The sequence below is a fragment of the Equus asinus genome, chromosome 18 (genome assembly GCF_041296235.1).
Source record: "Equus asinus isolate D_3611 breed Donkey chromosome 18, EquAss-T2T_v2, whole genome shotgun sequence".
NCBI lineage: Eukaryota > Metazoa > Chordata > Mammalia > Perissodactyla > Equidae > Equus > Equus asinus.
In genome coordinates this window covers 40,643,000-40,658,967 of record NC_091807.1, presented here as the reverse complement: position 1 = coordinate 40,658,967, position 15,968 = coordinate 40,643,000, and the positions used below count along the sequence as shown (strand labels likewise).

At 59.9% G+C, this 15,968-nt stretch overlaps 1 long non-coding RNA gene across 1 annotated transcript; it reads right to left on the bottom strand.

Annotated features, from left to right (window-relative positions):
• Window positions 1-593: 593 nt before the first annotated feature.
• Window positions 594-5,799, bottom strand: LOC139041004 (uncharacterized). The gene is made up of 3 exons (XR_011495443.1): window positions 4,558-5,799; window positions 2,536-4,227; window positions 594-2,298 (listed from the first exon to the last, which is right to left on the bottom strand). It is a non-coding gene; the product is annotated as an uncharacterized lncRNA (long non-coding RNA).
• Between the last annotated feature and the right edge of the window lie 10,169 nt (window positions 5,800-15,968).

The window sequence follows — 15,968 nt, the reverse complement described above, 5'->3', positions numbered from 1 at the left end:
CCAGCAGAAGAAGGAATCAGAGAGCTTGAAGACAGGTCGGCCTATCCTGTCTGAGGAACAGAAAAAAACCAGAGTGAGGAAACATGAGCAGAGACCTGTGGAACACACCACATGCACGTGATGGAGTCCCAGAAACAGCAGAGAGAGAGCAAAGGGTGGAGAGAACATTTGAAAAAATAATGGCTAAAAACTTCCCAAATTTGATGAAAAACATTAATCCACACAGTCTAGAAGCTGAACAAACTCCGAGTGGATAAATTCAGAGATCCACACCTAGACACATCACAATCAAACTGTCAAAAATCAAAGACAAGGAGAGATTTTAAAAAGCAGTGAGAGAGGAGTGACTCGTCACGTACAAGGTATCCAGGGTAAGATTAGAAGCTGGTTTCTCATCAGAAACCATGGAGGCCAGAAAGCAGCGGGATGCCATATTCAACCATCGAAAGAAAGATTGTCAGCCAAGAATAATATATGCAGTGAAACTGTTCTTCAAAATAAAAGAGAAACTAAGACAAATACAATAAATAATGAAATAAAACGATAAAAATATAAATAGTACATAAGACTTTAACAAAATAGAAAAAAAATAAAGAAAATATGAGAGAATCCATCACAAGCAAACTTGCCCTATAAGACATTAAAAGGAGGCCTTTAGGCTGAAACAGAAGGACACTACTTCTTGAATTGACATGAAGAAGCAAAGAACATTGAGAAAGGTCACTACAGAGGGAAACAGAAAAGACAGTATAAATGGGTTTTCACATTTGTAGCCTGAAACAGTTAAACATCGAGTTACCATCTGACCCAGCGATTCCACTCCTAGGTACACACCCAAGAGAATGAAAACATACATCCACGCAAAACCTCGTACACAAATGTTTGTTGCAGCATGATTCACAATAGCCAAAATGTCATTAGTTACAACCCAAATGTCCACCAGCAGATGAGTGGATAAACAAAATGTGGTCCATCCATGCAATGGAATATTACCCAGCCGTGAAAAGGAATGTACTGACACATGGTACAGTATGGATCAGCCTCAAAAACTTTATGCTACATGAAAGCAGCCACACACAAGATCACATAGTGCATAATTCTATTCATGGGAACTTTCCAGAACAGGGAAATCTGTAGAAAGTGGATTAGTGGTTGCAGGGGCTGGAGCAAGAGGAGAATGGGGAGGGGTTGCTAATGGGTACCAGGTTCCCAAAGCCTCCTGGCCGCCAGGCTCCTCGCTGTGGCGTCGTTGACCGTGTGGAGACCGCAGGCCCTCAGGAACCTCGTAGACGGTGGACCATGGGCCCTGGAGAGGCCTCAGTGGGGTCCAGCCCTCACAGATTAGGGAAACTGAGGCCGGAGGAGGAGGGATGCCCCCAAACACTCTTTTAGGGGCAGGTCCACCCCGCTTGAACTCCTATCTGCCCCTGCAGCCACCCCCGCAGGGAGGCTGAGCAACACCCGGTGGGGGCTGGCCCAGTGGCAGCAGGAGGGGCTAGTGGCCCCCAGAAACAGAGAAGACAAGCAGGTGACCCAGGAGCCTGGGGAGGTCGGGACAAGGTCAGACCCCACCCTGGGTCACTGCGTCCTTGCTCCACCACCAGCCCGCTGGCCTGTGGAGGCACCGCTGAGGCTGTGAGGGACTGTCCACCACTGCCCAGAAGGGACACCTCTCGCGGCACACGGCTCGTGCCCCGGGGGAGTGTGGGGTGGAGGAGAGCCAGGCGTCAGCCCAGCCAGGTTTGTGGAACACACGTGGCTTTGGCATCTGGACAGCAAGGCAGCCGTGTGGGAACCGCCTGGGGGCCTGGCCTGGCGGGACTGCGGGCTCTGCAGGAGCAGGACAAGCTGCGGACTCTGCGCAAGGTGTTTGGACACAGGTGGCCCCACAGCTGCCCTGGCCTGGCCTCTGTGGCCTGGGGAGGCGGGCAGTGGGCAGACTGGTGTTCATTGCGGGGACATGGGCTGGGCAGGGCAGCTGACCCTCAGCCACCCAATGGGGCTGAGAGATGGCTTCAGCCACTGCGGTTAGGCAGCCCACCGTAGGCACAAGAAGACAGGGGACGTCAGTCAGGGAGGGTGCTGTCTCCAGACCCCTGAGGGATGAGGGCCTGGGCAGCTGGCTCCTTTACAGAAGGCAGCGGAACAGACCAGCGCTCATTTCCCCACAAGAAAGTGACGGACACCTCAGCCAGCTGACAGGCACACGGCGATTGCGGTGGCTGCTTCCAGACCTTTCATTCTGGAAACGTCCAAATATACACAGAAGTGCACAGGGGAGGCCCAGGCAAATCCAGCCTGCAGGGTGAGTGCAGGGAAGGAGTGAGGTGACCCCCAAAACACAGGGGCCCTGAATCACATGAGGCAGCCTGATGTGGGCCCCGGGAGATGGGGGCGCTCCTGCAGGTCCTGTCCCTGGGCTGGGGCCATCGGAGCCTGCTGAATGGGGGAGGGGGGGTAGGGCAGGGGCGCTGCTCAGGCACAGGGTCACGCCCTCCCCAGGCCTTAGCCGCATGGTCAGGAGTGGGCACACACCTGCAGCCCCATCGGTGGGGGCCGTGGAGGAGCAGGGCTCTTGCCAGCACCCCGAGCTCTGCGTCTCTCTCAGAAGTGCCTGTAGCAGTGAGGTGCCAGGATGCGCGGCCTTTCTGGCATGTCAGGAGATGCCCACCAGAGAGGTCAGGCCCGGCTGCCCTGCCAGAGCCAGGACTTCTGCAGCACTGGCCTGCCCTTTGTGCCCAGCTTCCAGCACCTCAGCCCCTCCCCTGCAGACCCCGGGGAGGCCCTGGGTCCTGGGGCACCAGGCAGAGTATAGCAGGAGGGAGGCGCCCCCACAGCTGACCGAGGCTGGCAGATCCACTGCTGCAATTCCCTGATGCGCCCAGACCCGGGCAGGGAGTGAAGGAAGCTGGTGAGTTCTGGGTGAGTCTCCCCACAGCCCCCCGGATGCACCTGCTGAGCCAGGGGCCGACCAGGCAGCACAACTCGCAGGGGCCCGGGTCTCCCCTATGGGGTTTGCCTGGTTGCTGTTAAACTGCCTGCCACCAGCTCACCCAGGGTTCGCTCAGGGCCCACCCCACCGCCCCCTTTCTCCCAGCTGGGCTGCAGGTCCATCGTGTCCTCGGAGAGCAGATGGCCCCAGGGCCCCCGCACCAGCCCCGGGATTCCTGGGCAGTGGAGGACGCAGCCCAGGGAGGGGACGCTGTAGCACAGGGAGGCAAAGTGCAGAGTGACAGCTCCCTTCGCCTCCTCCTGTAGCAGCGCGTGTCCGCGGCTCGCCAGCAAAGCTGAAACGCAGACTAAAAATACAAGGTGCATCTCCCGGAGGCGCCTGCGCCGAGCCTGCAATGACGCCCTGCACAGCGAGCTCCTTTCTGGGTGACGAAGGACACAGAGCGGAAAGGGGCCCTGGGGGCTCCTGGCCAACGAGACGGAACTAACCCCATCTGATGCTGAGGCTGAGACCCGAGCTGCTTCTGCATCACCCCTGCCCCACAGGGCCCACAGTCCGGCCTCCCCCAGGGGCACAGCTCGAGGCCTTTCCCTCCCCTGCCCCTTGGCCGAGGGGCCGCCAACCTGACTGCACGTGAGCATCACCTGGTTGACGTCTGGATTTCTGTTCCTCCCCAGTCCCAGGGACTCAGGACCTCCAGGCCAGGGCCGCCTGTGAGCAGCTGGGCTGGGACCTTGGACAGACTCCAAAGGCTCTGTTCCTTCCTCCATGAGTGTGGGACTCAGCCCACAGGTGCCCAGAGGCCAGGAGCCGGAGGGAGACGGGCTGATGCCCAGCACCCCCGCCCCAGGCAGGGCAGCCCCTCGCTCACTCCCTCCCCTGCCTGCAGGTCCCCTCAGTGATGCTCACCCCAGCAACTCAGAGAGTGTGCAGAGCACCTCACAGTTTGCAGAACCTACGAACGAGTTTGCCCCTCACTCACCCCTCCCCATCTCGGTGTGGCGGGCAGAGTGGACACTGCCACTTGGGTCCACACATGAGGAGACGAAGGTCCCAGGCCAGCTGGGCCAGCAGGGGTGGAGTTAGGACCCTCTCCTCGACTCTGACTCCACAGCTTGCCTCAACCTGCAAAGGGCTGTGACCTCAGCAGACAGACCTGGAGCCGAGCGGGCGGGCTCGTCAGACCCCCTGGTCTCTGTGCAGAACGGAAACATCTCACTCCAAGAAGCAGCAGCACCTGCGTGGCCGAGCCTCCACTTATCTCTGCAGCAGGGCTGAGGTTTGAAAGAAAAACTCTGAGGTTTCTATGGAATGTCCTATGTGAGACCTGATGGGGCCCAGGCCAGGACCCTCCTGCTGCCTGCAGGACATCGTCCTCCTCTGGGAGGCCACCAGCATGCCTCCCTGTAAGGTGGGGCCAGGGACGAGGCTGCAGTCCTATCTCTGAGGGGCAAAGCCCCCTCTCCCTCAGCAGGGCCTGACAGAGGCAGGATCCCCTCTAACGAGCAGGAGCCTGAGGAAGAGGCCGCGGCCTCCGGGCAGGGGGAGCTCTGTCCCCACCGCACCTGCAGGCCCCCCAGTGCTCCATGTGGCCTCGTCCCCACCTGCTCTCAGGCCTGGCCGTGGGGTTAGGCCCTCGGCGCCCAGACAGTAGCCCGGGGTCTGCAGCCACTGTTCGCAGGGCCTCTGCTGTGCAGAGCTGTCCCCCCAGTGCCAGCTGCCAAGCGCAGGGCCCCATCACCCGGGTGGCCTCCAGCTGTCCCGGGTGTGGCCGCCAGCAGCTCCTTGTTTTCCTTCCCCTCCTGGGAGACGGGCTGTTCCCGCTGCTTCCGGAAAGTGTGTTTGTTACTTGGCTCCTGGAAACACCATCTGATTAAACAAACTCTTCCCCAGCCTGCCAGTCAGAGGTTGCAGGCACTGGGGCCCTCCGCGAGGTGGGAGGGAGAGGCCACTGCGGCTCTGTCCTCCGGGCTGGGACCTGGTTCTACACGAGGAGATGGAAGAACCTGGCAAATCCTCTCAGAGCAAATGGACACCGTGGGACCCAGAGTTCAAGAAGAGAGCCCCATTCTGCACACACGCACTGCACACATACACACGTGCATGATGCATGTTTGTACAGACACATGCGTGTGGACACACAGGCACACATGTAGGCCCCAGTCTCGGCACCTGGTGCATTTGTAGAAATGCGGCTAACACCTAATAATTGAACAGAAATGTAAGCCGTTAATAAAGTGTCATAAACAGAAGTCAAATGGGAATTCTGTTCACAGCGTGCAAGCGTGCAGGATACACCGACACAGTGTCTCCTCTGTCTCTGATCTGCCCTGAGGACAATGGCCCCAACATCCCTTCTCCTCCCCTGAGATGACCTGAGCCCTCCTACCCCACAGCCCTCAGCCTTGGGGACACTGGCCAAGACCAGGGCCACTGCACTCAGGTAGGTGGGGCCCCTTGGGAGGGACCCAGGTCTCCCTGCGTATGGTTAGTTTGATGCCGGCCAGCCGAGGCTCCTGTGGAAAGTGCCTCTGGATCTCCAAGACTCTGAGTCATTGCAGACGAGGTCGGGGGGGTTTGGGGACAGCGGGGGTGGGGAGTCTCGACCCAGCCCCAGGGTCCTCCCGAGGCATCACTGTGGACACAGTCCTGTGCAGGGACCCCACTGACGACACACTTCCTTACAGGACATGGCCAGCATGCTCACTCCTCTTGTGGGGGCACCTTGTTTCACTGCACCCACCAACCACGGAGGCCAACAGTTAGGGGTCTGCAACCCCACCGGTGCCTGCCTGCAGGAGCACCTGACAAGCTTACTGGGGGATGGGCAGCTGTGGGAGGGTGGGACAGAGAGGGCCAGGACAGGTAGGGGGTGGGACAGGGGACAGAACAGGTGTGGGACTTGGAGGCAGGAAGGCGGGGCATGCAGAATCTGCGTGGGTTCTGGGCCCTCCAGGCAGGGCTGGGATCCAGGGGAACGTTGTTGAGTCCTAGGAAAGGCACTGGAGAGAGCAGTTGTGGAGGGAGGAGGGAGCAGACAGGGGATGAGTGAGGCCAGGATGAAGTCCTAGGGACAATGGGAGGACAGGGGACCTAAAGCCTGCATGTGCCATTGAAGTCCTGAACAGGCTGGGCTAGCAGGTGGGCTTGGGGGAGAGAGGAGGAGACGGGAGGGCTGGCCACGGGCAGGGCACTGCGGCCTGACAGGAGCCCTCAGGTGCAGGGGCCTCTGGGCCACAATTGGGGCTAGGGCTCAGGACAGGGAGCAAGTGGGCGGGGCGCTCAGAGGCTGGCCTGCAGGGACAGCAGGCTCTGGGGAGGGGGCGAGGCTGGCCTCCACCGCGTGGGGCCAGAGGCCTGCGTCCACAGAGGGCGAGGCCCACGCTGCAGCCGGGGCCACACAGTCGTGCGGGGGCAGGACTGGGAGCCGCCAGCTGGGCTCTGGTGGCCCAAAGCAGGCCCCCTGGCCTGGGTGCCAGGCAGACCCCACACTCGGCGTGCCAGCCCCTGCGAGCTGGTCATCTACTTCTGCCCCACGGATCGTTCCAGATGCTGCAGCTTCGAACGGCCAGCAGGCCGGCCCCTCAGGTTCTGGCTCAGGGCCGGGCTGCCACGCCAGGACTGCATGCTCTGGGGGTCACCTGGGGTTGGAGGGTCCATTCCCAGAACGGCTGCTAGCAGGAGGCCTCAGTCCCTCGCCACGTGCCACCCAGGCTCCCGCGTTGTGCCCGGAGCAGCGAGGTCACTCAGCACCTAGGCTTGGAGACGGCATTCGCTGATGGCTGCCAGGCGCTACCGGCCACACAGACCACCGTGCCACGTGGGAGGGGGCCACACCAGGAGAGGACGACAGGGGCCAACACAGAGGGCAGCTCCTGTGAGCCATGACCTGGGCCTCTACTGTGAGGATAAGGAGACCTGACCTCCCTGGGCCTCAGTGTCCCCATCTGTCACACAGGGCGAGAATGGCACTGACTTTTAGGGGTCGGGAGGATTCCCTGAGTCACGTACGGACAACACTTGGGCCGGAGCCTGGCGCCCATGTACCATCGCTCTCTTTAATACCCCTTGGATGCGGTAGAGACGGCTGTGGACATCACCCCGAGCGCAGGTCACCCTTCAGCCAGTGAGTGGTGGCCTCTGGGACTGGGGGCCCAGGGAGTGGAGCTCCCGAACGGCAGCGGAAATACCCGTGGAGCTCGTGGAATGTGGCGCACCCCGGGCCGAGATGGGCTCGCATTTTTCTAGGTGAACAGAGTGGAAACAAAACCGCAATATTATGACAAGGCTAAGTCCGTGCCACAGCCCTTGACAGACGACAGGCCTGTTCGCTCTCTAAACAAACGCCCTGCGCTCTGAGCAGCTGCCTCTCGGCTCACGGCCCTTGAGCCGATGGAGGCGAAAGGCAGCGGCACCCGGAGGCCATTTGTCCAGCAAAGAGAGGAGCCACATGCATGGATTGGGGGCCCCCAGCCACAGTGCTACCCCAACAACGCTCTAGAGAGACCCCCACTTTCTCTGGGTGGGGGTGGGGGGGATAAGGGGCGTGGTTTCCTCAGTGTTGGGGGTCCCTGTGTTTTCGGGGCTGCTGTGTGGCCTGAGGACTCCCGAGACGTCGGTGGTCAGCTCTCCTGGACAGGACACAGGAGGTGGGGTCCCAGGACTCACCTGGCACAGCTGTGGTGGGTTCCCTTGGTCACCTGCCCTGGTCTCAGGCCCCCACCCCAGCTGGCCCCAGACGAGAGTGTACATGGCACCTTTCCTGCCCGCCAGCCCCACCTGCGATCAGACGCTTGGATATCAGGGGCTCTAGGTCTCTCCCAAATCACCGTGAGATCACTTGGCCATGAGAAGCCGCCCCTTTGTGGCAGCCAGGGCCCCGGAGCCCCTGCACCATCCTGGGAGCCCAGCTCGCTGCGGCTCAGTCAATATTCTCCTTGGTAGAAAGGGCAGGACGAGGCGAGAACTGGGTACCCTGCTGTCTGCCCCCCAGCATCGCTGACAGCAGAGCAGGGAGCTCCTAGTTGGGCACACTGGGTTTCAGGGGGACGAAGGGGGAGGGGAGGGCAGCGAGAGCTAACGTGGTCCCGAGTTCCTCACACCAAGACACAGAAGCAACAACAAAATGCCACATGACTAGAACAACCTCCGTGGATCTGCCACTGTCCCCGTGTGGGGGCATGGAGGAGGCTGGAGGGGGCAGGCCTGCTGGTCATCTGCCCCCGGCTGCTCCTGACAGCAGGGATGCGTCAGTTTCCTGAGGCCTCGCAAGGATCAGGTCACCAGACTCCTCCACAGGGTTCTCCCAGGCGTTAAGGTTTCGGGTTTATCGGTTCTATTGTTTCGCTGTTTGCCACGTCAGCCACTTCTTTTATCTTTCCTCACACATCCCTCCCGCTTCCTTGGGCTTCCGATCTTATCTTATTTTTCTTCTCTATGGTCTGGAACTGAGTGCTTAGTTCATGCATTTTTTATTCGCTCTTGTGTATAATGAAAACATTTAAGATGGTAAGTTTTCCTCTGAGCATTTCTTGGCCACCTTCTAGAGGCGTCCCCGGGAAGTGTCTTCTGTGCTAAGTCTTTTCTAGACCACCTGCAGGTGGTGGTGCTCCCTCTAGGACCCCAGAGTCCCTTTGGAGAGCTCTTGTCTCATTGCCAACTGCCTCGCCGGCCCCCGAGCGACTGAGCGCCAATTTCTGGCTCCGCTGAGCACATCGGGGCGGTTGTCGTTCGTTCAGGGGTGTTTATGAGGATCCACTGCGCACAGGTCGCTGCTGCAGGAATTTCTTACGGCTCGGTGTTCCCGCCTGACTTGCTGATGGCGCCCTCTCCTGACCTCACGGTGGACAGAGCGACTTCTCTGTCTCTGTTCCTTGGTCTTCTCGGTGGGGACGGAACGCAGGCGTGTCAGTCACATGGGCTGGGTTATGCCGCGGCAACACCACCAAAGTGTCAGCGGCTTCAACAACCTCGGTCAGTGTCTGGCTCGCACGAGTCCACTGGGAGTCGGCCGGAGCTCTGGTCCACGTGGCCCTCACACCGGGTCAGGCTGATGGACAGCCCACCATCTGCAGTGTTCCCATCACCAGGCCAGCAGTGCATCGTGTGCTGATTCTGGAGGCTTCTCCCAAAGTGGCACATGTCATGCACACTCACTTTTGTGGCCAGACCAAGTCTGTGCTTGGGCAGAGCAGAGGGTGCAGTCCCAGCAGGAGCCGGGGGAGGACTCGGATCTGATTGCAGCAGGGTGGGGTATAGACAGGCTCTCTCCACCACAGCGCCACCGACGGGGCCAGACCACCTCTGCCGCAGGGACTGCCCGTGCATGGGAGGTCTTGAGCAGTATCCCTGGCCTCACCCATGAGACGTCAGGAGCAGCCCTCCCCCAGCAGGTTGGGACAATCAGAAGTGTCTCCAGACAGCACCAAATGCCCCTGTTGAGGTTCAGATGTTAAATGCACGCGCCCCAGCTTCCCTCGGAGCCCAGAATCCCCGCCTGAGAGTCGTTCACTGGGCACCTGTGCTCTCCAGATGGGCGGCCCCCTCTGTGGGTCCAGGGCACACGCAGATCCGGCAGTTTCTTTAACCGCCTCCTGAGACAAGGCCAGACCTCCTCCTGAGCAGACGCCTTGCATTTGTAGAGCTCTTTTAACTTTTCCAACACATTTGATAATCAAGACAGAGGAAAGTACACAGGACAGCAGGGGGGCGGGCGCCCTACCCGCGAACCCCAAGCACTAGCTGTTGCCTCTGAATATTCTCACAGGTTTTGAGGTCCCATCGTGCTGGAGGGAGACTGTGATTGATTAATAATGTCTGTCCTGGTAGCAGAGGGGGCACCTGTGCTAGGTGTTCACTGTCTTTGCACTAGAGCTGGAAATTCCGCATATGAAGCAGGTTTTGTCATACCATGACATGGAGACAGCAGCAGGCTCCAGAGGCCAGGTAGGAGGGGAGGGACCGGTCTGGTTAGGGACCATGTGGGAAAGACCCATGTCAGGGCCTGCCACCCCAGAGAGGGGGTGGTGGTCCTGGCACAGTGAGCTGCTGCTTCTACAATGTTGGGACCAGGACGTCAGCCCAACAACAGGACATTGAAGGCCAGTGCCAGGGTCCCGCTGGAACTAGTGTGGCTGATGCAGGCATGGGGAGAGCAGAGGCCCCGCAGATCCCCGGGACTCCACCCCAGGAGGTCAGGGTGGGCACTGAGGGCTGGACAGGACAGCCACTCAGGGCGAAGGAGCCAGGCAGAAGCCTGCCTCCAGACTCCAGGGCGGGATCCCCTCCCTCTGGGGTGGGTGGGGGCAGGGCAGGAGAGTGCGGGCCAGGCTCGGGAGACCACTGGCTCACGGTCGGGCACCACCCGCTCTCCCCTACCAGTGAGCTGAAGCTCGTGGACACTGTGTGGAAACATTCCCAGCGAGCTGCAGGAAAATCACGTTTTACAAACTGCACCCTTGGCACCTCTGGGCTTCCCCGGGAGAGGCAACGGAAGGTTACAGGTCAGCTCACTCACGAGCAGGGGCGGACACTCCTCAATAAACCCCAGCGACCAAAACACAGCGTGGCCAAGGAACCCTCAAGCCAAGCACGTGACCCCAGGAATGCAAAGCCATGCAGCACGTGGAAAATTAATCACACCACTCGCCCCCCAGCAGGAAAAATAATAACAAAATACATGACTTGCTCAGCGGGAGCCAAGAAAGAATTCAATAACTTCCAACATCTCTTCTTGATAAAAATGCTCAAGAATTAGAAACGATGGGTTCTGTTCCCATTCTGATAGATTACATGCTTAAAAGCAAGCACCTAGCTTGTAACTTTAGAGGATGTTTGAGTTTGCCCCTAAAAGCACGCACACACATGCAGCACACCACAGGAACATAAACATGCACATAGGTGCCAGCTGCCGTGCATGCACACACACATGTGCACGCTCATAAATGCATGCACACATGCATGTGTGCTCATACTGACACACACACACGCCCATGGCGGTATGTCCCCAGGAATGCAGGTCAGCATCAAGGGGCACAACCCTCGACAGGCCAGCAGTCTCTGAGTGCAGGAGCAGAGAGGGTGGAGCTGTGTGGCCACCTTGGGTCCTCTGATTCCCTCGGGGCCGCCATCAGCCTAGCCCCCAGGAGGCTGCCTTTCCAGGGTGCCGTCTTCCCTCCCTCCCTCATTCTCCTTCATTTAACCCCAGGAACACTCTCTCTGGTCATCCCTGTTTAGGGTTTAGGATGCACAGCACCCCCAAGCACTCCAGAATTCCCACTGGGCCTGGGGACGGGGTGACTGGGGAGGGGGTGTTTGGGGTGCCCAGCTGTCCTGAGTGGCTGTCATTCCTCTGCTGGCCATAGGCCTGGCCAAGGGCCATGACTCAGTTGGGCCAATGGGACCTGAGCTCAGACGCATGAAGGGCCCCGCCCATATAAAGGGACATGGGTTGATGACAGCCCCCTCCCCACTGCTGGTGTCTGGAGGTGACCGGGCCCACTGCTGAGGGATGCAGCCCCCAGATGTAGTGGGTGGAGCTCAGGGGGCTCTGCTCAGTGTCCCCAGACCCAGCAGTGGGGTCTGTGGGGGAGATGGGTCCCAGGGAGGCATTGAGGGGACAGGGAACTGCTCCACTCTCATGGTTCCCTTCTTCCTGGGAGTTCAGGGGGTGAGGATAACCAGGGCACCCTGTCACTTCAGTTCCCCCAGCCCTGCAACCACTGGGCACCCTGTCTCTGTGGACCTGCCCAGTGTGGACTTTCCCCATCAGCAGCGTGTCCAGCATGTGGCAGTAAAGAGTAATGGCTGTGATCATCCACTCACGGGGCCTTGTATTCAAGCTTCACTTCCTAGGTCCAGCTGTGCATGTCCATATGCGTGGACAGACAGGATGCAGGCCGGGTACATACGCATGGACAGACAAGGACGCACGCGGGGCACGCACACATGAATAAATGGAGACGAAGGGGCCTTGCTCTCCATGGCAGAGGCTCTCCTAGCCTGCCCAGACTCCCTTGAATCTGGGGAGGGCACATACCCCACTCCTGGCCAATGAGATCTAAGTGGACACGGCTGGGTGGGCCTCTGAGGAAAGCCATTAAAAGGAAGCAGAGCAGGCTTCCCTGTCCCTCTTGCTGTCCACCCTCTTCCCCTCCTCTATTTTCTGCTTGGAACATGGATCTGATGGCTCAGGCACTGGCAGCTGTTTTAGCATGAGCATGAGTAAAGGACAGCGGGGCCTAGGCTGCTGGTGGCCTTCTGGAGACTTGGACTGCCTGCTGGCAGATTCTCATGGTGACTGTCACATCCCCACCCCATTTTAAAGATAATCAGATGCCATGACTTGGGTTTTCTGTTATAAGCAGCTTGTGGTAGAAGCCTAAAAATCCAGCAGATGACCAATGCACCCTGCTTCTCCTCTTGGTCCAGCTAGACAGCAACCCCAGCCTGATCTGCAGTAATCCTGCACCAGCCCCACTGCACCCTCCCGTGTGCTGCCCAGCCCGATGCCTCCAGAGCCCGTCCACGAGACGCAGAGCCAGGAGGGGCCGCCTGCCCGCCACCTCAGGTGGAGATCTGAGCCTCTGCCAGCAGTCTGCGGTTGGCATGTGAGTCCAGCTGGCAAGGAGCCGACACCCTCCTTGCCCACACTCACCGTCTCCCTGCCGTCCCACATGGGCTCCCCCTCCCTCCCCGAGTGTCTCGCAGCTTCTGAAGGCGTCCCCTCCCCCAGAGAGCGCAGGTGGGCCCCAGGCAGGCCCGGGCTGAGCTTGCAGGGGACCCCTGTGCCTGCCCCACCAGACTGAGCCTCCCAGGTGTGGCGTGGGGCAGCCATAGATTAGGCCAGAAATGGTTGGCTGAATGAATCAGATGGAGCTGGAGGTGCGTCCTGCCAGGTGACAGGCCAGAGGACGAGGGGCACGTGAGCCTGTGGGGTCAGGGCTTGGGTCTGCCAGGCCAGGTGCGGTGAGACCCCAGGGCACCTGCAGAGGCAGAGGGAAGGCTACCTGCTCGTCCCTGCAGGAGCCGGGCAGCCAGAGGGCTGACCTGTGCTGGATTCTCTAATTAAACATGGTTACATAATTAGAATCCGCGCCCCGACCTGGGAGAGATGCTGTGGTGGGAATAGTTACTGCTGAGCTGGAAGCCCAGACGCAGAGGCAGGGAGAAGGATGCCGGCTGTCGGCCGGGGCGTGGGAGGAGGCAACGCGGGGTTCACGCCCGGGGCACCCCGAGCCCTGTGCTGTGGCTCCCATGTGCTGACTTGAACTGAGGGCGGAGGTCAAGTGCGTAAGTGGGGGTCGGGGGCAGCTGGAAGCGGCATTCCCGAGGACGTCAGCGGGAGAAGCCAGACAGCCCTAGCGCCTGGTGGCTGCTCAGCCTCAAATCAGCCTTGGAGGAGGCTCCCCCGCTCTGGGCCTCGGTTTCCCCCTCTAAAGCCTGGCTCCCAAGGCCTCTTCTTTAGGCAGGAGGGACCACAGGGACAAGGAGGGACGAGGGTCCAGCCCTGCCAGGAGGCCCCGTGGGGACTGCACGGCCCCAGTGCCACTGTGGCCCCAGAAGAAACATCTGGATTCACAACTACAAATAATCACTGACTTTCGACCCAGAATCTTACAATTAAGATTTCTCAATCTTAAGGAAGACGTAAGAAACACAAGCCAACATCAGGAATATGCCTGTAATTATCGTTTTAACCTACATTAACCTGAACATCTTTAGAAGAAAAATGCTGTTGAGTCTCTGTTTAGTTGAGTCTCTTTGACTTTAAAACAAGGTCGTTCTCCAGGCAGACTCACGGGTCTCAGGTCCAGGAGCCGGGGACCCGCTGCCCCAGGAGCGCGACATCAGAGAAAGGCCCGGAAGGCCGGCGTCCCGCTGTCTCCGCCAGCCAGCCGGCTCTCCCGACACCCTGGAAGCCCGGTCACAGGGCGGCGGCTGAGAACCCACAAAAGGCGTGCAGGGGCTGGGCCCCAACATCTCAGCACAAAGGCGTCAGCCCAGGCTGCCACCGCCAGCATATGGCTACATGAGGAATGTTCCAGAAGCAGCACGCCTGGTGACTGCACAGCCCCTGGCTCCAAGTGGCAGAGAACCCTGACAGGCCTGGCTGTGGGCCTCACTTGCTGCCCTGGCTGATGCTACACGGCCACTGATCCCCTCCACCCCCATGTCCAGGACAAATCCAAGGACACCCAGTGCTCAGAGCACAAACAGGCTCTGAGTCCCTCTGAAGGCTGGCATGGGGGCCTCAGGGCCTGGGTCAAGCGCCAGCAGATGGTGACAGGCGAACCCAACACAGGCCTGTCTAGACAAGACTATGCGCAGACGGGACACAGGCCTCAGTCCAAATATCCCGACACCAGAAGGTGTACCCCAAACACAGCCAGCCCCACAGGCCGCCCAGGGGCTCTCGGTTCTCACGGCGCATCCAGCACCAGGACGGCGCTCGTCTCCTGCGGTGTCTGGGGGCCCGGAGCCCACCCCTCCATGGAGACGGTGGGGAGAGGAGGGCCGGTGCAAGATGAGGAGTGGGATGTGCTGGGGGCCTTTCCGAGTCAGGCGCCAGGGCGACCTTCTCTACCCTGGACACAGTGTGTGGACATGAGGCCCCGGGCCCTGTCGTCCCGGCCTGTCCAGGCCCCGTTGTCTCCTGCCTCTCGTTCATTCATTCCGTCACTCACCCCCCCACGGGACGGTATAGTTTGGGTGCCACCTGCACAGCAGTGCATGGCAAACCCCGCCCACGGGGGCTTCTCTCCTCACCGGGAGGGACAAGAGCACAGGCGGCACGGCAACGCGCCGGAGAGACACAGAGGGCGCAGCAGGTGTGCAAGAGCCTAGGGAGGGGACCCGAGGTCTGGGGACAGCGGGGAAAGGCTCATGAGAGGGAGGGATGCTCCAGCTCTCTGCCTCCTGAAGGAGCCCCGCCGGCCAGCCAGTTCCAGCCCCAGCATGCCCCTCCAGCTTACGTGACAGCAGTGCCTCGCCTTCTGGCCCCTCCTGCAGCTGTCAACGGCCCACCCCTCACAGCCTCCAGACACCCCCTATTTGCTGTGTAGACACACTTCTCCTCTTCCACGGCACTGGGGCTCTCTCCTCCCCGCCCCACTGCCCCACAGCGGTTGACTCTGAATGCACACCTTCTACTCACCTGGGAGCTTCTAAAAGTCCTGGGCCGCTCCCCAGACCAAGTACATCTCCAAAGATTCTCGTCCCCCTGGAACCGCAGAAGTGACCGTGTTTGGAAGTGGGGTCTTTGCAGATGGAATTAGTTAAGACAAGACCATCATGGAGGAGGGTGGTCCCCAATCCGGTGACGAGTCTTCATGTGATGACGAGGCAGGGATGGGAGTGATGCAGCCGCACACCAAGGGACACAAGGGACACAGGGCTGCCAGCATCACCAGCGGCCCGAAGAGGCAAAGCTTTCTCCTGGGGAGCCCTGGAGGGTACGGCCCCAACACTTTACTGTCAGACTTCCAGCCCACAAGAACACGTTTTTCTTGTTTTCAGCCACCCAGCGTGTGGCAATGTGTTACCCCAGGAAACTTAATTCAGTGGGTGAGCCAGGCAAGACGAGTCCAGCCTGGCACAGACTTGTGGGAAACAGGGCACAGTGACATGAGTTTGGGGACGTTTGTCATGCAGCAATATTACGGCAGCTGGTAACTGACACACACGGCTCCCAGGAGACTGGGACAGGGGCCCAGGGGGGCAGGTGGGAGAGGGGTGTTCTGGGGAAGGTAGAGCCGAGTGGTTTGCTGGAGCAAGAGGGGGGATGTTGAGGACGTTTGACAGGGGCGCTGGGGGAAGTAAGAGTTTCCTCGAGGAGAGCCTGAGGGCAGAGCAGGCAGGCCCAGGCCTGCTCAGGGATGAGGAGGAGTCGGGCTGGGTGGGGGGACCCTGGAGCCCATGGATGCAGTGCCTGTAGTCGGCCACCCGTGCCATGCCCAGGGTGCGGAGCCCCTCGCTCCTTCAGCTGGACGTCCCCCACCACCCAGGCCAACTAGCT